General features: G+C 48.1%; 1 protein-coding gene across 1 annotated transcript in view; it reads left to right on the top strand.

The window, feature by feature from the left end:
• Positions 1 to 25,285, top strand: part of LOC126529009 (receptor-type guanylate cyclase Gyc76C-like) — a 316,126-nt gene that overhangs the window by 220,142 nt on the left and 70,699 nt on the right. The gene's annotated exons all lie outside the window — the stretch shown is intronic.

Genomic DNA, 25,285 nt, shown 5'->3' with positions numbered 1-25,285 from the left:
TCCGTTTCTTTATTTATTTATTTTCCTTTGTTTATTACTTTCGCAACCTTCCAGCTTTCTCTTTGCCGCGTTCCCTTTCCGTTCTTTCTTTTATTTTATTTTCTTCGATAGCAAACACGGTGGGAGGCTAGAACAAAAAGAAAAAAAAGGGGGTTCATCGCTTTTGTCGGATTGTTTTTTGTCGTGCCGTGCGATCGGTCGCTTTGATGCTTGCTCGACACTTACGCAAATTCCACGTGGCCTATACACTAAACACGGGACGTATCCCATCTGCGCCCGAGGGCGTGCTCAATACGAAGTCCAGTTACACAGAAGCACGCCCACGGGAGTTCTTCCATTGTGCGCAGCGATATTGGCTGCCGACCCTTTAGGGAGAAAGTTTGCCAAGTGGCAAATTGAAACTGATTTCCCGTTTTCCCTCCTCCCGTTCTTTCCTTTTTTCTTTTTTCTTCTTCTTTATCCTTTTTTTTTCAGTGAGTGCGCACACAATGCTTGCTCCGCAGCTTCTCGTCGTGTACCTCTTTCGAAATCGCGAAAGTTGCGTAAATGCAGTCGCCGCAGCTGCGTACCGAGTTGTTGACTATAGCATTCGGCTGCGGAGATTGTTCCATTTTACTGTTGCCGTACAGCAGAGAGACCGGTCAATGCGAGACACCGCTGGCATATTGCGAATATCTGTGGAGTGTGGAGGGTTTGTCCTTCTCGCTTTAATAGTCCTTCCCCCCCCCCCCCTCTACCCTGCCCCCATGCCGCCCCTTCATCTTTCTGCGCAAGCCACCGAAAGCGACGTACGTGGTGATGTGAGGTTGTTGAGAGAGCCACTTAACTTGCCTGTTATTCCCCATTTACTTTTTTTTTTCTCGCGTAGGAACCTAGTCGCGCCTGATTTGCGTTCAAACAGGAGTGGCTCTTCGGTACTTCCCTCGTGGTGACGACAGGCGCCAAATTGATGAAAATGTGTCGCCAACTGCCATAAACTAGCCGTATCCTCTAGGCAACCTCAGCACGTTATTAAATGCCGAGAAATGCGAAGAACATTTGCCACTTTGGACAGTATCTATCTATCTAGCCGCCTACGTCTTGGTGCTCTCATGGTCGTTTCGTTAACTTGCTATGCACCGAAATTGGCCTAGTATGACAAGAGTGTATGACGAACATAAATGATAGGTCATGACGTGAACGTCTTCACATGCGTGTCATGTAGGCCATGAAACGGCCGCCTACTGTCTTGGTGCTCTCATGGTCGTTTCGTTAACTTGGTAGGATTCGCGCGCACTGCTTCGCATAACACTGATTTCCACAGGGCGTGGGATGTCCCAGCTTTTTGATACTACTATTTGACACAATTACTGGTAGTTGCAGCACATACGGGAGCATAACTTGAGAATGCTCTGCGAAACGCTCTATTCTAATCGAGCTCCTTTAAACATACTACTTGCCAGTATATAGGAATGGTAGATGTGGTTAGTTAGTTAGTTATTTAGTTAGTTAGTTGGTTAGTAGTAGTAGTAGTAGTACTAGTAGTAGTAGTAGTCGTAGTAGTAGTAGTAGTAGTAGTAGTAGAAGTAGTAGTAGTAGTAGCAATGTGAGTCTGAAAAATACACGCAGAGAGCTGTTGTTGTTCGTGATGACAGATGCTCATTGTCGTATTTTGAAACGTACGGTTGTCGCTACGACACAAATTTCGGTCGTAGTAGGGCCGGGACCTTTATACCGTGTGAAGAAAAGGGAAAACTAAAGTCAATGAAAACAAATTCAGCCGGAAAGTTTGTTACATCTATGTCAACTGTAGAAGAAGAAAAAGAAATGTGAGGAAAATTGAAGTGATAGTGAGCGAGCTGACACATTATCGCAAGTGGCGTGTCCGACCCTCATCTACGTCATTACGCGGCCGTGTATAATGCCGAAGCGACGTGTCTGATTGCGCGCTAAATCGAAATGTGATTAGTTTAAATTACAACGACTCGTGAGAAATGCGCGTATAATCTTCCTAACGTCTTCCTTTCGATGGCGCCTGCGTCGAACAGAGTTACGCATCTATTGACGCATTTATTCACAGTACATCGTGACTCGCGAATAAAGTCGATGACTAAAAACATGTAAAAATAAACACAGTGGAGAGGGTTGTTATGATTGGGGGTTCAATCCCATCGCTCGTGATCCGTTGTCAAGATTGGAGTCGGGCATGAATTAGAAGGTAGCTGGCCCATGCCGTCGTCCAACTTATCCAGGCTGAGGACGTTGATGAAGGGAAGGACTGCTTCTCATCGAGAACGAGGAATAAGGGTTTATTTGCAGTATTTATATCAGTCTAACATGACTGCTTGAGAGAGAGGGACCTGAGCAGCCGCACAACAGCGGTTTTTAAACACTTGGTCCTCTCCCGATACAAGGTGACGCGAACGTTCGTTCAGTCATTTTAAACAGGCCGCCTCTCTCCGGGACGGGTTACACACACACACGCACACACGCATACACACCGGTGCGAAGGTCCGGAGCCGACGTCAGAGGGGCTTCGTAGAACTCGGAGCCGTTCCGGGTAGTGCGTTGTCTTGCGTCTTGGTCGGTGCGTGGGAAGGAGCCTGCGTCGGCGTCCCCGCGTCAACTCCCCCACCCGTAGCAGATCAGGTCGGCGTTCTGCTGTTGCGCACAAAGCCTGCTTCGTCGAACTCCTTCAGTCACAACGGCGATGAGGCTAGAGCGTAACGGTGACAGTTTCAGCACAAAGCCTGCTTCGTCGACCGCATCCTAGCTGAAGCGACGGAGAGTGGAGGATGCGCGTATTGTTCATGACACAAAGTCGACTTGGCTATAGGTTGGCGGTGACGCTCCCGGAATGTTGCCTCCACAGTCGCAACTGGGTGGCAAAACTTGCACTGTAGCTGGCCGTTCTTAACAGGGCATAGGTAGCAACGTTACCTGCGGCAGATTAACGTGCAATAGTTGGCTATATGTACGTAATCGAACTCGAAAACACATGCGCCATCCGACTAGCTTCATTTATTTCCATGGCCAAGCGGTGTGTCGCAGCTATAAAACAGCTATTTTGCCTTACAGATTTGGCTTCGCGTCACTGGTTTTAGGATGAAACCTGAACGTGCTACCAAATTCTGTGGTTCACCCTTACGCCAGTGCTTCGGCCAAACACAATATTTTCGCTTGAACCAACGAGCTTTTATTTCCCCAATTATCTTAGCATTTACATTATCGCAGCAAAGTCACTCAGCTGTGAGCGAACTCCACCTGGCTGGGCTGTCTTTCAGCAGTAAAGGGCAGGCGCACTTACTTTTTGCGGGTGGAGCCTGTATTCATTCATGACGTTGTCATCGACTATAAAAGTGCCAGCTGCTTTTCCTTCTTGTGGTTCTACTTCAGAATTTTGTCCGTATATAGTAATCGCCAGATTGGTATGCACAGAGGCGCTCTTGAGAGTTGCATAGATGGCCGGACCTGTATAGGTTATTTAATGACGGAGGTGTACTCTTATAGTAGCCGTCGGGGCACTTTTGAGGAAGAGCGCGCGATAATCGGCGACCGAGCAACCGTTATTCGAGCGCCAAACCTGTCCGACAAACAACGCGTATCGTGATGGCGCGTTCATCGAGAGCGGGATAAGGATCTTTTAATGGTTCGTGGCGAGGCATGCACGCGACCTTATAATGCGCGGCCATTAATCTGCTCAATGTTTTCCGAATTACAGTCACGACTTCTGCATTTTCTCTCTTTCTCTCTCTCTCTCACTCTCGTGCTTCGCTCGTGCGAAGAAAGCAGGAAAAAAGTGTGGCTGTGCGCGTTGTGGTGGCATTGTGGTCGCTGCGCGGTGCCTTAATATCTGTGGCGATTAAATCGTATCCGTGAGTGACCACATGCGCAAGCGACGTCGTTCCATGACTATTAATCTATTTTTAGGCTTTCCTTCTTTGGTCGTACGTCCAGCGAGCGCTGGCTGTGTGTGTGTGTTTCTTCAGCACTCCACTTACAGTCATTATAATCTCCCTTTAAAGCTATCGTTTTTGCTTTTTTTAAGGAAGCATCTTTGTTGTACTGTCTCTGTAGCTGCCTCTTATATATATATATATATATATATATATATATATATATTTGCGCCGAAAGCTTCAATAGAACCAGCACCAAAGAATTGCTGCTTCAGGAGTCTATGTACAGAAGCTCTTCACTCTCAAGTGAAAACTCTGTCAGCTCTTCTCTAGAGTAGACGGCGTTGCGAAAACACAATTGGGCGATGGCGAAACCGGAAGGGCTTCAAATGCGCTGAGCTTAGTTTGCAGAAGTGCCCCATTTCATCTGCAGCAGTTTGCTCCCTTAATTCCGGAAGAGTGCGTCAGTGGTCGATTTGTGTCATTTTGTCCTTCTACTTCTCGTTTTTTTTCGCTCTTGCTTCTCCTGCTAGTGCTTCTGCTCTTAGCTTTTCCTGCCTTCCGCTTGTTGATCTGCTTCCTTCTTGCTTCAGCTCGTTCTTCTGCTCCTTGTGTTTGTTCTTCTGCTACTTCTATTTGTTCTGCTTCTGCATTTTCTACTTCTGCCCTTGCTTCTCCTGCCTTCTGCTTATTCGTTCGCTTCCCCGTCCCTCAGCTTGTTTTGACCCTTCCCATTCCTGGGCTACTTATTATGTTTATTTCTTCTTCTGCTCCTTCTGTTTCCTTTTCTTTCTTTCTTTTGCTTCTGATCTCTTCCGCTTTTTCATCTGCTTCTGTTCCTTTTTTCGTCTGCTTCTGCTTATCCTTTTGAAAGATGAGCGCACGTTGGTCTCTGGAGGGCAGTAGCACTTAAACCGTATCTCTGATGCTGCGGAAAAATTGTGGCGTGAAGAACGGTGAACTTCGACGTCTTCATTATTTGCACTTCCTCTCTCGTGCACACGCACAAAGGTTCTTTCTTTTACTTGAAGTGTCGACGCTTGCACACCGAGAGCTCTTCGCCCCGTGAAGCGCGCGGGTAAGCGAATCTTCGAGCGAACTGGCGGACTGAAGTGTGATGTATAACCCCTTTTTACATATCTCTAAAGGCGCATACTTTGTGTACGTGGATGCGTCGCATATTTTCTCCTTACGTTCCTAGAGTGACGTTGCCAAGCCGCCATCTTTTGTTTTTCGCTTGCATCCGAGAAACTGATCTTGGGCACTGCGCCAATGGAGGCAGCTGATTGTATCAGCTTTATGTCAGAGCAGTCGTTCCCGCAGTGAACGAGTACTTGATCGATTGAGTCAGCGAATGCACGAGTGAAAGAATCATTCAGAGCGTGAGTGAGTGAGTGAGTGAGTGAGTGAGTGAGTGAGTGAGTGAGTGAGTGAGTGAGTGAGTGAGTGAGTGAGTGAGTGTGTGAGTGAGTGAGTGAGTGAGTGAGTGAGTGGGTGAGTGGGTGAGTGAGTGAGCGAGCGAGCGAGTGAGTGAGTGAGTGAGTGAGTGAGTGAGTGAGTGTGTGAGTGTGTGAGTGTGTGAGTGAGTGAGTGAGTGAGTGGGTGAGTGAGTGAGCGAGCGAGCGAGCGAGTGAGTGAGTGAGTGAGTGAGGACCCTGACGTAGCGGTGTGAAGGGCTTAAGTTATCCCACTAAGCATCCAGTAGAATCAGGCAAAGTTCAATTTAATTTAGGTTAGATTTAAGCATAATTGCGTTTTATCGTCAACAGGTTGAATAATAATAATAATAATAATAATAATAATAATAATAATCTTTATTTCTCTCTTTCCACAGCATACAGAATTAGAGCGGACGTAAGGGTAAAAGCCGCATACAGCGGCTTGAAAAAACCCCATTACGCCCAACAGGACAGTATGACGAGGAGACAGCTTAATCATGACAAACGCAGAGAAATACTGGAAACATTGGAATACATTGTGAAATTTGTGACCGTTTGAGGGCAGAAATACATTAGGGATCAGTAAGAAAATGTACGTACAAAATTGCGAACAGCCTTAGCGCATTTCTTAACATTGTGTGATATAAGAAACAATAGCGCGACATACAAAAAAAAGACAATGAAACACCATACATTAGTGCAGGAGCAATATGAATTATCAACCTATTGATTACTATTTAACGCTACGTAAGGCGTCGCCGAGATTTGGTTGCCGCATCTTCACGGTAGTGACGACCTATTCGTTGCTATGTATGCGCCATTCTCTCGCTTGTAGGAAAACTCTATATGCTCCTACGCAAAACTTGTGCTGCAGACATTCCAGATATTTATTACCGTACCTTGATGTAGTGGTTACTTCGAGTGTCTTTTATCCAACGCCTTATCTGTGGACAGCTTCGTAACTGACCTGTTGGACGAAGAATGGTTCCCCTCGATGTATGTAAAATAAGTCGCCGTTTCGCCTGAAAGGCGACTCATCGATCGCCATATAAGATTAGCAGACAGCTACACAAAGTAAGCATTGTAGTTATATCGGCCGTACAAACTTGCAAACATTCGCTAACTAAATTAACAAGCATGGTGTCAGCACACAGAGGCAAACATGAACTTATCACACTCGACGATCGCAGACACTCGCTGTCAAAACCTTGGCGGGGAGCGTGGCAGCGGCAGCAGCGAGAAGGCAGCACGCGCAAAGGTATGAGCCTCCGTCGCACCTATAGACTGCCTAGACTCTGCCGCCAACGCAGACCACTTTCAAGATAAAGCGCGCCGCCGCGCAATGCGCAGTTGCTGCCGGAGTACAACGCCGCCCCCCCCCCCCCCCCCCCCCCCGGTGGCTTTCGCGCGACGGAAGGCGGCGCGCTTTCTCCCCGCTTTCCTCCCTTCAGGCTACGTTCACACTTGGGAAACGGCGAGCGGGCGGAAAAGCCAAAGCGGCCGGAAAATCCTTTCCGCGCTTGTGCAAGATGTTCACACTTGTTTCGCCAGTGCAGCGGAAACCGCTGCCGCTTTCGCCCACATCCATCTAGTTTGCGTACGTTCGTCCGCGTGGTGGCGCTGTTCAGCACACTATATCAAGACATACGTTCATTCATTGACCCATCAGTTAATAAAAGCTATAATTTCGCGCAACTGCGCGTGTCGTCTTTTAACTTTCGCCTACCATGGAAGATAAAGAAGACATAGTTTCGATAGCTTTAGCTATAGTTGCTTTTCCTAAAAATGTACAGTGAGCACCGGAAAACGTTAAATTTTACGACCGGATTTTTGCATGCAAATTGCAGCCTCCGGTAAAGCGGAACGTCTTTCCGCTTCGCCGCCTGGTGTTCCGCTCGTCTTTCCGTTTTGGCGGGCGGATTTTTTCTAGCTTTTTTCCGCTTCCGCCTGCTCCGAGACCAAGTGTGAATGTAGCTTTACACTCGCACATACAGCATACGGCGCTCGGCGACGATGTTGTCGCCATTGGACTGTACGGAACATGACGGCGACGGCAAAAAAGGCGCCCGGAGTGTCCATACACTTGCTATCGCACTAAAAGGGCTCGCGCGCTGTTTGCTGATCAGGAGCTGATCATTCCACGCGTCGCGTCACTGTAAAACGACCGCTTGCTCTTTCTCTTTGTTGTTGGTGCGGCGGTGCGCTCAGCGACTTGTGCACGAAGCGGCGACCCCAATGAAGCTAAAAGCTTTAGTCTATCCGTGTACGTGTTACCACTTGCGGAACACTTACGGCGTGCGTGCACGCGCAAACAGTAGCTCTGGTAGCGCCACCTCGTGACGCACTGCTCAATTAAACCACACATAAATATTATTCCAGAGATCGCGGCCGTTTCGCCGATTTAACATACAGTGCTCGTTTAGGAGAACGGTCGAGCCAAGTCAGAAAAATGAAATGTTCTCAAAACAACATTGATGTTGAACGATCGATCGTCTGCTGCAGTGTACTTATGCGATGGTGCCGTGTTCCCAAAACTTTAACGCCGTATACAGCCAAGCTAAATATATTACCTGCCATCGTCGGACCTTTGCCGAGTCGTAACCAAGTTAACCCGGAGTGAGAGGCAATCTTTAGAGGCAATCTTTCATTTTTTCCCGAGCTTTCCGCCCACGGTAAGAATCCGAACGGCGCAGAAACATGTACGAAACAGAAGTGACGAAGCTCCGTCCTTACACTTGACTCGCTCGCGCGATCCCCTGTTTTCTACGTAGCTGCCCGTGTTTTGTGCACGAAGAACAACAACTGTTAGCGCGATAGGATCCAGAGCTGCGCTGTGTATTTGCGGCCCAGCCCAATTGCCAGCACCTTGAACATCACACCTCGTCGAGTCGTCGTCGGAGGAGGAGGAGGAGAAGACGGACGAGGAGGATCGCCATCGTCATCTCCTCCCCTACCTGCACCCTTTGCTAAGGGGCTGCCCTCCACTTGGCTTTCCTCTAGAGCACGCAGCCCGAATTCCCCCTGGGCCAAAACGACTTAATCGTGATGCAGGAAATAGCGTGTCCTGTATGTGTGCGTTTCTGCATACCTGTGTTTGTGTGGGCGTTTCTGTGCGGCTGCGTGTGTGCTTGTGTTTGTGCGTGTGTTTCTGTTTTTTGATTGCCTGTATTCGTGGACTTCTTGTGCGCCCGCGGTTGTTGTGCACGTGTATCGGTAAGACTCTGTCTGTATGTCTGTACCTGTGTTTGCGTGTGTGTGTGCGTGTTTCTGTGGGACTGTGTACGTGCGTGTTATTTTCCCTATGCCTCTGTTTGTGCACGCGCGTGTTTACCGTCTCGCGCTGAAAACACGCCACGCTTCTTTTTTTTTGCGCGAGGTTCGAAAACAATATGTGTTCGCATACGCCCCCTCGTTCGCCCACCTTCTGTTTTCCCCTCGGTCTCCGCGCCTTTCTGTGGCGTCTTCCGCTGCTTTAGGCCTAGCTCGCTCCTACAGAGCGTGGGGGCCCCGTTTTATTTTCGCTCCAGCTCCGGGGGGGGAGGGGGCGCAGTTGGCGTGACGGCGGCAACTAGGGAACAACAAAGCCCACAGTTTTCTTATTTGTACATGTATTCTTATATCCACCCCTTGAAAAGACGTGGTGCACCGTTTGTTTCGCGTCCGTGCCCGCGCCCTTATAGTTCTGTGAGACGCCGTCTGGAACGGCGCGTCTGACGCCGTAGCCCCTCGCCCATTTCCTTTCCCCCACCCGTCTCTCTCTCTCTCTATTCCCTTTCTCACACCTTAATAGTAGGCGCCAGGCCTTGGATTTTGCAACATTTAACGATTAATGACCGCGGAGAGCGACTTGCGGCAGCTGTTCCTGTAGGCTTGAGGGACTGGCCGTCGCCGCCACATCATCGCGATCGCCATCAGCGACGACAGCTGAGCTGTCTGACTGATCGATCGATGCGCTTAAACCCTTTAGCGCTCGCAGGGAATGCATGACTCGCTGTCTGTAACGCTTTTTGACGCCTAGAAGGGCGTCAAAAGGCGTTTCGTACCCTGTGCTGCTAGAGCATTGTGGTAAAGAAACTGGTTCGTCTGATAAAAAAGTTTTGCAAACACGCGGGTAAAGTGCCTCGGACAGGCTGGCCGCCGTTGCGGTAGGTGGACCCGTGCTTCTCAAGGGCGGCCTCGTCATCTTTGGCGTGTCAGTTTTAAATAGTTACAAGACTGTCGCCGTGTGGTGTCGCGGGTTTTGCCGACTATCTGCTATATCTTCCATTGGAACGAAAAAGAAAATGAACGCCACCGCTACATACGCTACATGACGCCAGTCTTCTGACCCTTTAAAACTAGCACGCAATGTTCAGAAGGAGAATTCAACACGCCGGATTGACAAATGACACGTCAAATAACACACCGAGGCTGACAAGGCCGCCTTTGACGAGGATGGGTCCACGCCAGCCTATCTGAAGTACTTTACCCTTGTTTATTCAAATTCTCATCCCAAAGTACATTTCCTTCTGTCGGCCGCCATCTCACCATTGGTTCGTTTGAATGGGCATAATAGTATTTCTCGCTGCTGCGGTTGGTGGACGTGGAGTTATTTAAAACGGACGAGACGGACCCGTTATCATCCTTTCAGATCCGGTGTTTGTAGTGACAAGCCTTCGAGCGTGATAGGAATGTATTTCCCTATGCGTTTACTTATGCTTCTAAAGAAAAATACGTCCTTAAAGGAAAAATGACAAACCGGGTTACATCGATACATTATTCCTCTAGAAGTCTGACTATCACTGTTTTCTGGGTGCCAATACGGTCAACCGCATTTGTAACGAAGTACGTGGGGCCTCCGAAACCATTCGTTATACACGTCATTTCGTTGTACATGCACGTGACTTGGTGCTTGAGCCGGTGATCGGCCACCAAGTCATGTGCCTGTACAACGAAATGACGTGTATAACGAATTATTTCCCTGCTGGTCAATTCGTAACACCCGCGACAATGAAATAAGCCATTTTGAAGTTGCACGGGTCCTGTACTCCTCGTCGGAGCTTTTCTTTTTCTTTCTTGCGCCATTCTTATGTGCTTAGATGCTTCGTAAACTGTTTAGTAAAAAAAACTCGATTAACTGAAATTTTTGTTGTTAGTGGATGAGGCATTTCGATTTCTCGTGCAAGTGTTGTCCGCCTTGTCGAGTATAACCCTGCTCCAGCACTACAATGGTTCTATCTGTCACGGGCGATGTACAATTTTTTTTTTTTATGTAGCCTTAAAACGAATAAGAAAGAAGAAATAAAAACTTTCCGTATGCACTACTTTTGTGAAGCGACGCCCGGGAACGTTTCTCGACTATTTCAACCTCTCGCCATTGTCTTTTCTGTCTTTGTCCGGCCGTCAACTCCAAGGGGCACGCAGATGCCACATGTGATCCCGCGTCCATGTTTTTTTTGTGTGTTCGCGGTTGCTTCCAGGAGTTTGCCGCCCCTGCGCCAGCTGTTTTGCATACGCGAACGGGAGTTGTAAAATTCGCCTACGTATACCGAAGCCGTTCGCACGGCCCGACAAGCGACGTGTCTGGAATGCGGAAATTGTCTAAGTGCGCCGTTTTCTCCTTCCAAATGTGCCTCTGCACATTTGGAAAAACCTCTGCACCTTAGTACGTATCCCCGTGACGGACCCGGTTCTATCAATTTCTCTCCACCTATGTTTTCCCACGAATACCGTAAACGTATCTTGCTTATCTCGACTGCTGACCGCTTGATGCTTCCATCCGCGTTAAGTTGCAGCGATTCCGGAAGGTGCACGTTACCCGCGGGTCTCACTGGATGAATGCCTTCGCGTTCCATTACGATGTGCTCAGGTGTCCCCGGATTTTCGCAGCGGTATACACATGCCTCATCTTGTCGCGAATACTTGCTCCGACATGTTGTTGTCCTTAGGCAAACAGCGCGGGCCTGAAATAGCAATGCCCTCAAATGCCCCTCGCGTTATCGTACAGATCTTCGTTTCTCATTTCTTCCGTTCCTTTCTTGTAAGTCTCCATGGTTCTTCTTCGCTTCCATCTTTTACAACCAAATTACCCTCTCTGTTTCGCTCTCACTTTCTCTTCGATGACTGCTGGTTGTCTACCTACGGTTTCAATCACCCTGTACGTGGTTTTGATAACTTTCCCGACCTCTTCATCCATTCTTTGTCTACTCGATCCTTTTGAGCTAGACAGCTATTTGTTCACTTTAGCCGCCTAATTATTTTCATCCGTGTTCCCGAGTATTTCTTTGAGGTCGTGGAGCGCCTCTTGGCGGCCGTGACAGAAACTGCTGCCCGCGGCGCGGGGACGGCCCGGACTGTCGTGTTGAGCGCTTGCGCAACGCCCACTTGTTCCGAGCGTTCCGTGTTTAGCCGCCAGTTGATTAACCCTCGTCTTTTATTTGTGGTCTCGAGTGTCTTTCCTGAAAGTCGAGTCTTAGTCCGGAAACGCGTGGCTCCAAACACGGGTCCGCAGGGTGGGTGCCCTTTCCATTCTTTCTTTCTTTCTTTCTTTCTTTCTTTCTTTCTTTCTTTCTGTCTTTCCTTCTTTCTTTCTTTCTTCCTTTCTTTCTTTCCTTCTTTCTTTCTTTCTTTCTTTCTTTCTTGCCTTCTTTCTTGCCTTCTTTCTGCCCTGGTTACCTCTTTCACCTCACAATCGGTTGCGTGAGATCAGCGTCCCCATGAAGTATCGCGATATCGACGAGACTCGGCGAGGGGTTCAATAAATAGATAAATAAGTAAATATACATTCGTAAACTTGTTCCACATAAGTTACAGAAGGTGGAACATTTTCTCTTTTTTTTCTTTGCGAGTATGTTTCGGTCGGTGGAAATGCGAGACGAGATTTAAGGTGCATGGAGCCCATTACACCCAATCCGCACGGCCTTCCGCTCCCGTGCGGGAGGCCGTGCGGATTAGCGCATTTTCCCGACATGCGCATTCTTCGGCACGCCCGCACGCGTGCGGATGTGGGGAAGAATGCGCATGTCGCACGCAGGTGTCGCAAATTCCGGCTCTCGGTGCTCGCGTGGACCCCTTCCTTAACCGAAATTTGTTCATCTGTGTGCGGTATAAACGCAGTTTCCCGCACGGGTGCGGAAGCCATGTGGAAGGCCGCTCAGATTGAACGTAATCGAGCTTTACACCTTTACACTTAGGTATACGAAACGGCTTCAGAGTATTATAGTGAAACAATGCCAGGATTGACAGCAGGAAGAGCCGACGCTTGAGGACTTTCGCTCCAAATAGTTCCCACTAAGTGAAAACATTCTTGCGGGTACGTTCCACTTAGTACTTAGAGCCTACGCGGAACGACATTATAAGTGTGCACTCTGGGTATGTTCTGCTTTTAATGTTCGTAATAAGCGCTTTAAATACTTGTCCGTGAAACGGTGCCGTTGTTCCAATCCGAAGCGAACTTCGTTTGCAGCTGATGACCTCGCTTCCCGCGGAACGAGGCGCGTTGTAAAGCTTAGGGAAAGGCTTCTATCATCTCTCTCGTTTCTGCTATTTGAACTTCCTTTCATGCGATTTCGGACAGCGCTATTGTTGTATTCCCCCTCGAGTTTGTTCGCGTGGTTTTCAACATGGCTGCGCTTTCCGGTTGGTTGGAAAAACCAATCGTCCCGCTTCGAATCCCCTCACTGAAATCCACGCCACATGCTTCTCTCCTACTATATATATATATATATATCAGGTTCAGTTATTTTCTCGCTACGTTCTAACGCTCCGTTCCGTTCAATCTTTCACATTCTCTGCGTTCCCCGTGTAAACCGATTGGCGCAGCAAGAGTCCTTGGATGGAGTGGCATGACTCTTGTTTACCGTGCCTTAGTTTCTTTCTTCTTGCCTTGCTTCCTCCCTTCGTTTTTCGTTACTTTTTAAAAATTGTTTTCTTTCCATTTCGCCATTGAAAAATCACCCGTGACCTATATTCCCTGTACCCACAATCCTAGGTGATCCTATCAGGTCCTGCGTGAAAACCTGTATGTTCCCATATAAATCTACATGATCATATAAGATTATGCTGCACCCGCCGTGGTGGCGTAGTGGCTGTGGCGCTGCGTTGCTGAGCGCGAGGGCGTGGGATTGAATCCCGGCCTCGCCGGCCGCATTTGGGTTGGGGTGAAGTACAAAAACAAAAAGAAAGGAAAACGCGCCCGTGTATTATACCGGGCATTGGATGCACGTTAAAGAACCCCAGGTGGTCAAAACGAGGCTCTTATTAGGCGATTATGAGGCTCTGTGGCGAGCCTCATAATCGAAGCGTTCTTTCGGTACCGTTACACCCCCGATTTTAATTCACTTCTAAGATTACGGTACGGGGCATATATGTGCATTTATTCCTCTCCCGCTTGCTTTATTTCCTCCGCTCACTTCATTCACCCTGTTTACGCCTGCCTTTTCTTTGTGTCCATTGCCTTGCTTCTTCCTTCGGTCCACTTTTCCCCTGCATTCCTCATTTCATTTCTTTTTGTGCTTGAGTCCTTTCATCGCTTCATCTCTTTCTTCCTTTCATTCCTCTTGCCCCTTTTCCTTCGTGGCTTTATTTTCTCCCTTACTTCTTATTGTTTCCTTCCTTCATTTCGTCCTTCTTTCTTTCTGAAATCCATCCTGTTCTTCCTTCTCTTTATTCTTTTTTGTATTTCCTTCTTTCTACATCTCTTTCTTTCTCCCTTCCTTTCTTTCGCCTGATTGTTTTACGATAACGTCTGCGTCCTCCTAAACAAGGTGGCGCGCCGTCTTCGAGCGCACTTGTCTCGTCTTGGCTCGTTTCGAAATGAAAACTCTGAAATGAAATGAAATGAAAAACGTCTCAAGCGTGTCACCGCGGGACTCTTCACAAATGCTCGCCCCCCTCCCCTTCCCTTAGGGTTTAGGAATTGGGGAAAACTCGGCGTTCCTGTTTTTTGCCAAACGTAAGTAAGCGCCTGCTCGACCCTTCTTTCTAAGTCTCTCGGTCGACTTACTTTGTCTTTCCTGTATCTCGGCTTCGGCCGATACGCAAGCGAAGATAGATATTAGCGAAATCTTAATGGGCGCCTTGTTCAGCAGCTTGTCCTGCTGAGCGTCTGTCCTGTTTCCCGGCCCGGGCAGCGATAGCTCAAAGCCCGCAGCCAGAGAAAAAAAGAATAAAGTGAAAAAAAATGATAATAATCCGTTGTTTGCGACGACGAGATAATCCCTGGAAATTGCGGGCCAAAGGGCGATGTTTCCGAAACTTTGTGCCTTGAAGGAAAAAAAAGGGGGGGGGGAGGTGGAGGGAGTGGTAGCACTGCAGAGAGTAGCCTTTAGAAACGGACGATAACAGCGGGCTTTGTTGAAGATTTTCAAGTTGCTCAAACAAGGAAAAAGGAAAGAAAAGGAAAACGTGTAAATTGAGGTAGCTTCAAAATGTTTCGCGGTCTTCTGAAGGGCCAAATTAAACGTCTTTCATCGGCGCCGTGACAGTTTTGTCTCTCTTGACCCTTTACAACTCGAGAGATAGGACCTCTAGCCTGAGGCATCGGGTTTGATCAGAGTTTGCGACATTTTCATGTGTTTAGAGAAACCATGAAATTCTGGTCAATTCGAGCAAGCTAATAGTTGCCACGTGAACAACTCTTCATTTGTTTATTCGTTCTTTCGTTTTTTTGTATCGAGTGATCGACGAGCCCGATTTGACAAGACTTTGAAGGAGAATAAAAGGAAAAAAGAGATGCGCAAGGTCAGAACTTTTTTTGCTGGTCGTACTCATTCAAGTACTCCAAATTTGAAAGCTCATGTTTTCCGCACAATATGTGACGGCCGCCGCTGCTATTGTTATTTCCCCTAAAGGTTGATTGGTTTGCTTTGAATAGCGTACGTATATTTTTTTTAAAACTTGGCAGAGTCGTCAGTGAAACACACTCTATGCAACCTCGAATCCTCGGACTCTCAACGGAATGCCTGTACGTGCCCGTCCGTCCGTCTTTGAAATTTGTAACCAACTTGTTTTCTACTTTTTGTTTAACTATCCTGTGCAGACTAATAGAAGAAATCTATACAGAACCAGAGTATTGTATGAAATGTCTGCAAATCGCGGAAGTTTGCTTAATGTTCTTTTTTTGCGTAACATGTTGAATACGCGACCTTTCTCACCAACGATCAAATTTATGTCGCCGTTTTACTCGGAATCTTCACATGGTCAGAAAGCGAGATGTAATGTATGTGTGTGTTTTCGTTTTGTTTTGTTTCTTCGACAAGGGAAAAGAGGTCGTCCCATTCGAGTCTCATCTGAGCGAGATCATATAGTTTCGAAAGCCCATCTGCGTCTCCAAGAGCCGGGCTTGCACAGCAAGTTTCTTTTATTTCTTTCACAACATCAGGGACAGGGCTCGTTACCGCTCGCGAAACTTCGCGAGACTTGGTGCGTGAAGAAACGAGTTCGCGGCGAATAGAGTTGTTACTACTGTCTTCGAAAGAACCTACGTCTTCTCGCCGAACCTTTCTCTTGGGGCCTTGGCAGCGGGTCATTCGTAATGCGTCATTAATTTTCCTGCATAAGGCGAAGGGGGCTGTCTCTATGCAAATGAGTTTAGTCTGTACTACTTTGATAGACGTCTTGTAGACGTATTTGCTTTGTTTAAACTTGCGACTTTTCGGCTACATGCGATGTTCACAAGTTGTCTGCAGCCAGGAAGTGAGTAGTTAGTGAGTTGATTTTCTTTGGTCTATTGTAATCTATGAACTACAGGGCGGGTTTCTTGAAAGAAGTCCTCCGGGCAAGAGTCGACAAATAAACGTAAGGTCCCAACTCCAAAAGCCACCTACAGAGGATCTATTGATCTCGCAGAAGAAAAGTCTAGAGGCTTTCTATACAGTGTTTTATTTCGCTGTAAAGAAGGTGCGAGATGCCAGTTCTTTATTTTTTTTTTGCGAGTTTATAAGTGCTGCTGCTGCGCATATATTCCGTGGTTTATTATTTAATTGTAATATATTTGGTGATGCCTGCGTTCTTCGTTATGAACTGCAGCACGCAATATATCCTTTAGAACAAATGCATGTAACGGCAGTCTTTCGGTAGTCTTAATGGAATTTGGAGATGAACGAATAAACGGAACAGGAAGTTGAGTAGCTCGCAATATGAGCGCTCAAAACGGAATAAACGATAGGCGTTTGTTCAGAGACATGAAAGCGGGCTGTGTATACCGGCCGTTTCACGAAATGCGTTCGAAGTTCCTTTACGATATTGAAGATGCGATTAATAAATTATTCTCTCTGGATTGCTTTTGGCAAAGTGGCATACATTTGAAGATAACTCTGTGTAATAAATAAATAAATAATCATGCAAATTACACTAATCAACTTTTTTTATCCGATAGAGCCACGCGGTTGATCCCGGTGGAAGACTTGAAATGCGTCATCCGAGGCACTCGTTTGAAATGCTCGTCTCCAGAAATCCGAGAAGTGGAAGCTCTGGAACTTTCTTATTTTAAAGCGTGATGAATTCCGCCCAATTTCACGCGTAGAGAAAACGAAACTGAACAATCGAAGAGCGCGACTGTGACGCCAATCGCAGACGCACAATATTGACCTGATTGATTGTGCCTTGCAGGCCGGCGAGCATCGAGCGAGTATCCTTATCGAGTCGTGATCTTCATTGCTGCCCGACGGTGATGCGCAAGCAGTTACGTCACTCATGAGTGTCTGTGCTATGTTCTCGCTATGCTGGGCTATAGTATACTATGCCATGCCATACCATGCTATGGTATGCTAGTTGCGTTCTTCAGCTGTTCAGTTTCGCTTTTCGGTGAGAAACTAGCCGGAATTCATTGCGCCCTAAAAAATTTCACCCGCGATTACGATACTCCCTAATGCGAAATTTGAGCGCAGCTCTATACGTGTTTTCATTTCTCGGTATATTGGCTGGCGTGGACAATCTATTTTGTGCGGCACCTTGCAAACGGAGCGAAGTGTGGCGCGACGTACTCGCTAATCGGGAGACTGCGAGAGGCAGCGTGTGGGGCACGCGTGGGCGCGATTCACAGCAGCCGCCGCGGACAGACCTCCGCTCATGCAGCGCTTTGTTTTCATACTGACGACTCGTGCTACTCCGGCGCCATCTCGCGGCCCTCGTCGCCTCACAGCCCGTCTTGCGCGAGACCGTGCTTTTCTTTTCACGCTTTCGCCATACCCTCCTCCTCCGCTTTCCGATTCATGGTTCCGCGGCACCTTCCTCCTCCGCTTTCCTCCTCGCGCTCTGTTCGCCATCTCGGTCTTTCGTCCTTCGCTGCGCTCGTTCGCTCGGTTACGGGGGACGCCGAAGCTCGCCCCAGGAACGGGCTCATAGTAGCGGTGCTCTAAAAATATAGTGGCGTCAACTTTTGCGTTTCTTTTTAGAAGCGGTTGCGAGCTTCTGAGGAGGCGCGCTTCGGGGCTTCTATTGGGATCAGTCGCATAGCTCTATTGGAGTATTGAATTTATTTATGTTACCCTCAAGGCCCAAGAGCATTACAGAGGGGAGTCGTGAAAGGGGAAGCATAAGAATGACATACAACAAATAAGGTAAACGGTGTAGCGTGTGAGCAAGTACTGTTTTAACAATATTAGCCGATGTCCTGATTAATAGTTTGCGAGTGCGATAAGTGAGGTGGACAATTTAGCGTATAAGCAATTCCCATTTATACGATGTTAGCTGATGTGTTGCTTAGGAGTTTGCAATTACAAGCAAACAAGATAACACGTTAATAATTACTACTTATACAATGTTACAATATACAATGACTCCTGCAGTTGGGTATTCATAATACCCTGGAAGAAATTGCAGAAGCACAAGAAAGGGCACAGATTCTCAGGCTCTCCGGCTCCAGGGCAGGCAGACGACTCCTAACAGAGATGGGCGTCCCCCCGGCCACTGTCGAAGACGCCTATCAGGGCCTTCCGAAAGAGCAGAAAGATAGCATCCTCATATCGCCTGCCCCGCGCAATATGCATCCCCAGCGCGACGTAGAAAGAAGGAAGGCCAGGGCGGTGGCGCTCCTACGCCGCGCGACAGAACTCCCTGGCGGCAGCTGCTTCGTTGACGCGGCCCAGTATGACAACAGCAACAATTTCACCGTAGTGTCGATCAACCACAGGGGTTCGACCGTTAACGCCGCTTCGGTACGAAGCACGTCGTCGCGTGCGGCCGAGCAAGTGGCCATTGCCTTGGCCCTCTTGGACGACAAACATGCCCATATATTCAGCGACTCCAGGGCAGCCATCCGCGCCTTCAGCGTTGGCGCTGTGTGTAAGGAAGCCTCTCGCATCCTCGACGGCAAAAGCATCGCTACCCACACCCTCACGTGGTTCCCCGCTCACATGGGATCCATCATGGGAGGCCACACAAACCTCAACGAGCTGGCCCACTCCAAGGCGCGAGGTCTCGCTTTCCGCGACCATGGAGAACTCCAACGCCGGCCCGCAGTGGTGGAGAACAGAGATCAACCGACCACATACAATGAAATTGCGCAGCACTTTTATCTCGGCAGGAGAGACTTTCCCCTTCCACACAAGAAGTTAAATAGAGCGCAGGCATTGACCCTCAGATTATTGCAAACAGACTCGTATCCCAGCCCAGCTTTATTTCACAAGCTTTATCCCGACACCTATGCCACTGATTCTTGCAGGCACTGCAATGACATCGCTAGCCTAAACCATATGCTCTGGCGTTGCCCCTCTTACGGGGCACAGAACAAATTAATGAGGAGAAGTGGCTCTCCGCTATCAGGAGCCCCGATGCCGGGCCGCAACTATGGGCTGTCCAGAGGGCCCACGATGCGGCGGTCGGGCATGGCCTGACTGTCCCAACGTGGGAGCGGCCCGCAGCGCGCTGAGTCGCGCACCTCAGGACCTTCATTAAAGTTTTGCATCCATCCATCCATCTATACAATGTTAGCTAATGTATTGCCTAATGGTTTGCTCGCACGGCAAATGGCGTAAACAAAATAACATGTCAACGATACCTGAATACACAGTGTTGCAATTACAGATGTAATTTATCTAATTTATACAATTGCTTCGTATATTTACTGCGTATAGTGATTGTTGAAGTGTATGATTCTGTGACAAGAACAATCCAGAGGGATAATCACTTAATTCTCTCATCTTTCCCATAAATAAGGAATTTCGAATGCATTTCGCGGAGCACCTGGTGTGAATTAGACGTCAAAGACGGGCACGTGTTAAATGTACGTTACAAATGTGTAGTCGAATTCTATTACAGATGCGTAGTTGAAATTGCCGTTGAAATGTTGCGAAAGGTGTCCAGGCGGAGTTTGCCTACCACCCGATTCTTGACCCATCCCCCCGTTGTGGGTACGCGCTACGTTTGAAAGCAACCTCATCATCATCAGCAACAGCTCACGGAAGGCGTAGAGCAGGTTTGTCGGAGTAACAGATCGCGTGAACAAAGATTCCAAGGAAAACGCAGTTACCGAACAGACCGGCAGAGAATTTGATTGAGAGATTAGATTAAAAAAAAAATTGTTTGCCAACATCGAGTAGGTTCGATAAAAGCGATTACATAGATCTCCGGGATACACGGTCCCGTAGAGTGCTTACTTGCGTACGGATTAAAATTATTGTAATTCTATTCTTCGTTGCGAAATTCTGCCACTCCTGTCTGTCTGTCTGTCTGTCTGTCTGTCTGTCTGTCTGTCTCTGTCTGTCTGTCTCTGTCTGTCTGTCTGTCTGTCTGTCTGTCTGTCTCTGTCTGTCTGTCTGTCTGTCTGTCTGTCTGTCTGTCTGTCTGTCTGTCTGTCTGTCTGTCTGTCTGTCTGTCTGTCTGTCTGTCTGTCTGTCTGTCACTGCCTATGTCTGTCTCTACCTGCCTGCCTGCCTGCCTGCCTGCCTCGCACCTCGAACCTCGCAACGCTTGCTTCGTGCCAAGAAAGGACTTATGTTGAATTCCAATGGCAGATCCAGATCAAGTTTTTCTGCTCTGTATGGAGCAATCCTATTCCAATGGCAGAATGGGAGCGTGAGCTGTGTGTTCCAATGGCACATTGGGACCAGCCGCTGATCCCGGATTGCTCCGTGGAGCAAAAATATTTGCTCCGCCGAAATCGGCAGATTTGACCGGAAGTCCTCGTAACGTATTTCCTTCACCCGCCTCTGCTTCCTGTCACGGTCGCCTGTTTCCGGTCGTGGGTAGCTATGGACGACATGGGAAACGTGGACGCCGCTTCGCGCCGTGCGATTTTGTTCGCGCTCCTAGACAGCTCCGACTCAGACAGTAGAATTTCCAAGTCGAGTGATGATTCTTCTGACACGGACAGCGAAATGAGGTGGCGGGTTGCGCTTCCAAGCGCTTGTTCCTTTCTCTATTCTAGCGCCCTCTCACTTGATTTTCCTGTACTAAGTGCCCCCGCGGGAGCGCACGCATTCCCTTCGTAGATATGGTGTGCGCACATGAGAGCGATCTCAGTCGGAGCGACGCGCTCCGACGCGATCCGGCCGAGCGCTCGCGATCTACCATTGGAATTCAACATTAGTTTGCGGAAGAATGGCGTCTGAAGGGTCCGAATGCCTTTTTTTCGAAATTCAAATCTCCCGCCACACCACCGCGGGAGAGCGGTGACGTTGCACATGCCATCATCCATCGCCCTTCGCTGCCCTCGGTGGGTGAAACGGCGCCCGACAGACGGCGGCACCGAGCCAACACAGAGCGGTGGATTCGCCTCTGCAGCTGCCTTTCGGTGATGCGGCGTAGACCGTTCGGGCATCCCGCGGCATTACCTGCAAGTTGAATGCTCCGCTACTTGCAGTTTGTGCTCGTTTCGCGAGCCAGCAAAACCAGCGCGCCACTACGCGATAACGAAACCGCTGAAACGCGAAAGCGTGGGCGGCGCAGAGTGGAGCGAAAACGACATCTTTCGACCGCCCGCGTCGTTGCCAAGGGTAATTTCAGTGAGTTCTCTTGTCTAAACATGAAACAGCACGGCACAAGTAGCATTTCATTTCGCCTTCTAATACAATACAATTATATTTTGTTGCAATGAGTGGCTGAGTACTAGTGACAGAATTTAAATGAGGAGTGCATTCGTCATCGGGCTTTAATGTCCCGGGGGAGTCTCTACCCATGTCCGGCATTTACCTCAGTTTCTCGATTAAGGCCCTGTTCGCGATAATATTGACGCCTTAGAGATTATCTAGCACTAACCTATCGCTTTTGCTTGCCTATAGTGTCCCTATAATACTGCTTCCGTGTGGGGAATGCGAAAGCATTATACCGTTTGCCGACCTCGGAACGTCACCAACGTGCTCATTTTCTATGCACGCATCACGTGGCGCCACCTCCTCCCCCGCGCCGTCACGTGCACCGCCCAGTGACGCACGCACTAGTCAGCGAGATGGCTGTCACATGACGTATGCAATCAGGCACGCACTAGGCACACCTTTAGTAAGCCAGAACCGCACAGCAGCCGTGGTGAGGTGTCTAGCCTCACCACCCTTCTAAAGTGAGACCGGCGTTTCAACCCACAGTATGAGTGCTGCCTTTTCCGTGTGTGACTTTCATTGTGCCTTGCACTGTCTGACTACGCACAACTTGTGAATGTCCGGTTGAATTCTACTGCAATAAATGCCATGAGAGAAAGAAAAAGAAACGCCGTGACTTCAGGGAAGCGTGCGCGTCTGGCAACCCGGAGGCCTGGGTTCGATTCCCACCCGGACAGTAATGTGCCGAATTTTCTATTCGAAGCCACAGATCTACTTTGTTTACAGGGAACCTGCCCGAGAAATGTGGCGTCAATCGGAGCAGCCTTTTTTTACGAGTTCTTACTCTTTTCGGCGTCGGCCATTTGTCGTCGCAGCAGTTTCGCCAAGGGCACCGCCAACATAGACACTTAAGGCTTCCGCCTTAAAAATATGTGTATCAGTACTGTTGTAAAGAAACGTGAAAGAAATGAAGTAAAGTGAAGTGAAGTTTATTCTTCTTTTCAAGGAAAAGACGGGACCGGGACAGAAAGCGGTAAGGCCTGACGAGGCCCCGGTGTGACCATACAGTTGGCAGTAATAATATAAAGGCCAAAAAATGTACATAGAAGGTGCGACAAATATGTCAGAACAACGCTACAATGCGCAAAGTGAAACGTAATTAGGGAAAAAGACAAACGTGTGCAAGGCAAACACTCAAAGTTATACACCTACAAATACAATGCACACATGACTGGTGAATTAAGACACGAAAAATGCGACTACAGTACTTGTCCGCAACAAAGATAGATAGAGAGAAACATACGTATAAACAAAACGGCACATCACATTTTTGTACGTTTGAATTTCGCCTTCAATCAAACGTTGTGTCGTGTTTTTCTTGAACACATCTTCAGATAAAAAGAAATCATCAAAGAGTAGCACGAAATCAGTTTCGAATGATGAAACATCTCTTTCGAAAGTTCTCTTTTCATTACTTTTGTCGTAACGCGTTCACAACTGAAACAAGCAATTAAAGCCGCACGTTTCTTTTTGTTTCGTTTTTTAATATCGCGCTGAAACCGCGGCGCTACAGCATGTCAGTAAGACGTCACGGATTTGGGCCGTTGTGAAGTCTGAACAGTTCTCGAAACTTGCCAAGGTCTTACCATGGCTACCCGTGTAATCTAATACTTCCAGATCGTAAGATCGGCTCGACCCCCCCTCCCTCCTCCCCCCCCCCCCCGAACACATGCCGCCGAAATTTGTGACGTCATGTCTTGCTGGCGCCGAAATTTCGAGGCGCCGTCGCTACCCACTATTTTCCGTTCTTCCTCATCTTTCTGCATTTCTGCCTTCACGGTAACAACAGCTTCTCTCTTTTTCCTTTTTTTTTCCATCCTAGAACTGTAACTTACTGATACAGCTTAACCTATTTTCTTTTCGTGTATTGTATCTAGGTTCTCAGGAGAGAAGCAATTTAGCGCTGATGGAGCCAATCTTCTCAGATGTCAGTAATTGATATTAAGGAGAATTTCGCGACAAATTTCTCAATCGCAGCGCTACGGGACGTCCCGCAAGCGAGTGATTCGGGGATTTTCGTTCTCAGTGCAGGGCGCGCGACGACACGCGCGCTTGAGGTACATTGTACCCCGAAATTCTGTGTCGCTCTTCATAGTTCGCGCATCGCCGTCACTGCGAAGCGCCCTGCAATTTCCGTCGCCCTTCCGTGAGCCGTCTTCCCGGTAGAACTCCAGTCAGCGTTTCGAGCGTTTCCGGATCTTCGGAGGAGAATAAGACAAATAGAGAGAGAGAAAAGAGGGGCGGCGTGGTACTTATTAGGGCCCATGAATCACGGGCGACGTTCCGCTGTGGGCTGCGAGTACCGTAGTTTGCGGACTATAAGTCCGCACCCGCTGCGTTGTGCGCAGACGCGAACTTAAGCTGAAAGTACGTTTTTTTTTTCCCTTGGTATTTTGTGTGCGTGCATGTGTGTCCGGAGCCTCATGTATTCCTTGCGTATTTTTTATTTATATTATTTGTTATTTAGGGAGCAACGTTCTGAGTTCTTTGTGGGACTGTTGATTAGTTGACTTTATTAGGGCGTTTTGCTGTCCGTGGGAATTCGTGATTGGTCATTCCACACACACACACACACACACACGCACACGCACACGCACACACACACACACACACACACACACACACACACACACACACACACACACACACACACACACACACACACACACACGCACACACGCACACACACACATATATAATGATTGGCAATGCTGGTGGACTGGACGAAGCGAATGGCCAGGACCCACGGCTGCCCGGCCTGATGACGCCGCTCGCTGAGGCCGAAGAATGTCGCCTCTCGTGATTTGTTTAATAAAGTTCATTAATTTTGCTATTACAAAGTTTAATCATTCTGCTCTGACTTCTCCAAGGACTATACGCGTTTTAAAGTTTATATCTTACAAAAAAAATTATATCGTCTATAGTTGGCGCCCTTATAGGTAGCACGCGAAATTTAAACCTTGAAAACGTGTACAGTCCTCGGACTGTAGTCTGCAAAGCAAGGTTTAACCTCCCGCCGCCGTTTTTTGGCTGCGCCTTCGTGTGAGTTTTCCCGTGTATGGACTATCACGAACGTCACCACCTGGGGGGAATGGGAGGGGGGCGTATTCTCGAACGATCACTTTCGGCGATTCTATATCGTCGCCTTCGCGTGACGTATAGTTCTCGACTAGCCACAGCCAATCGGCTCCCCCGGTTTTGCTCAATTAGCCAATCAGCACACACCTGATATGGCCGAGGCGATAGTATCGCCGAAAGTGATCGTCCCGGAACACGCCCCCTAGTGGAGACGTGCGGCGAAGAAATAATAATAATAATAATAATAATAATAATAATAATAATAATAATAATAATAATAATAATAATAATAATAACGCCTTTATTTTCCATCCCGAGGATGTGGCAGGCAGAGAGAAAAAGCTAGAAATCCCGCATTTATTGCCTCTCGTCATCGGCCCGCCTTCTTATCACGTCAGTCGTGTTTCGATGTCGGGACATTTTTTTTTGTTTTTTTTATTGAAGCATTTATTTTGCTCATGCCAGACGCACTTTCTGCAGCATTCCCAGCCTTTGCGCAGCGGCATGCGGTTATTCTGTAATAGTTTTGTGTTAACGCGACAATAAGACAAAGTTGTACTTGGCTACCTTACGGTGGCCGAGGCTGTCTGGAGAATAAAAGAAAGGAAAGTTGGTGGGAAGAGAAGCAAGTTCAAGTATTACGGAAGCAGCAGGCGACACGAGGGAACCTTAAGGGCGTTCTTCCCCGAAGTACTGAGAATAAACATAGAATAGTTACAGCTAGTATATAATAGTACAGTATAGGTAAAGTATATATAATATAGTAGAGTATAGCTGTAGAATAGCTACGCACACGTGTGTCGTACACACTGACCCCGCGCACACAGCTTGCATGCGGCAGTAAGATGCAGCTGTACAAGGAAGCGCTAGCATACAATGT

This window comes from Dermacentor andersoni, chromosome 8 (assembly GCF_023375885.2).
Source record: "Dermacentor andersoni chromosome 8, qqDerAnde1_hic_scaffold, whole genome shotgun sequence".
Lineage (NCBI taxonomy): Eukaryota > Metazoa > Arthropoda > Arachnida > Ixodida > Ixodidae > Dermacentor > Dermacentor andersoni.
The sequence above is the reverse complement of the archived record's forward strand: the minus strand, read 5'-3'. Positions and strand labels throughout refer to the sequence as shown.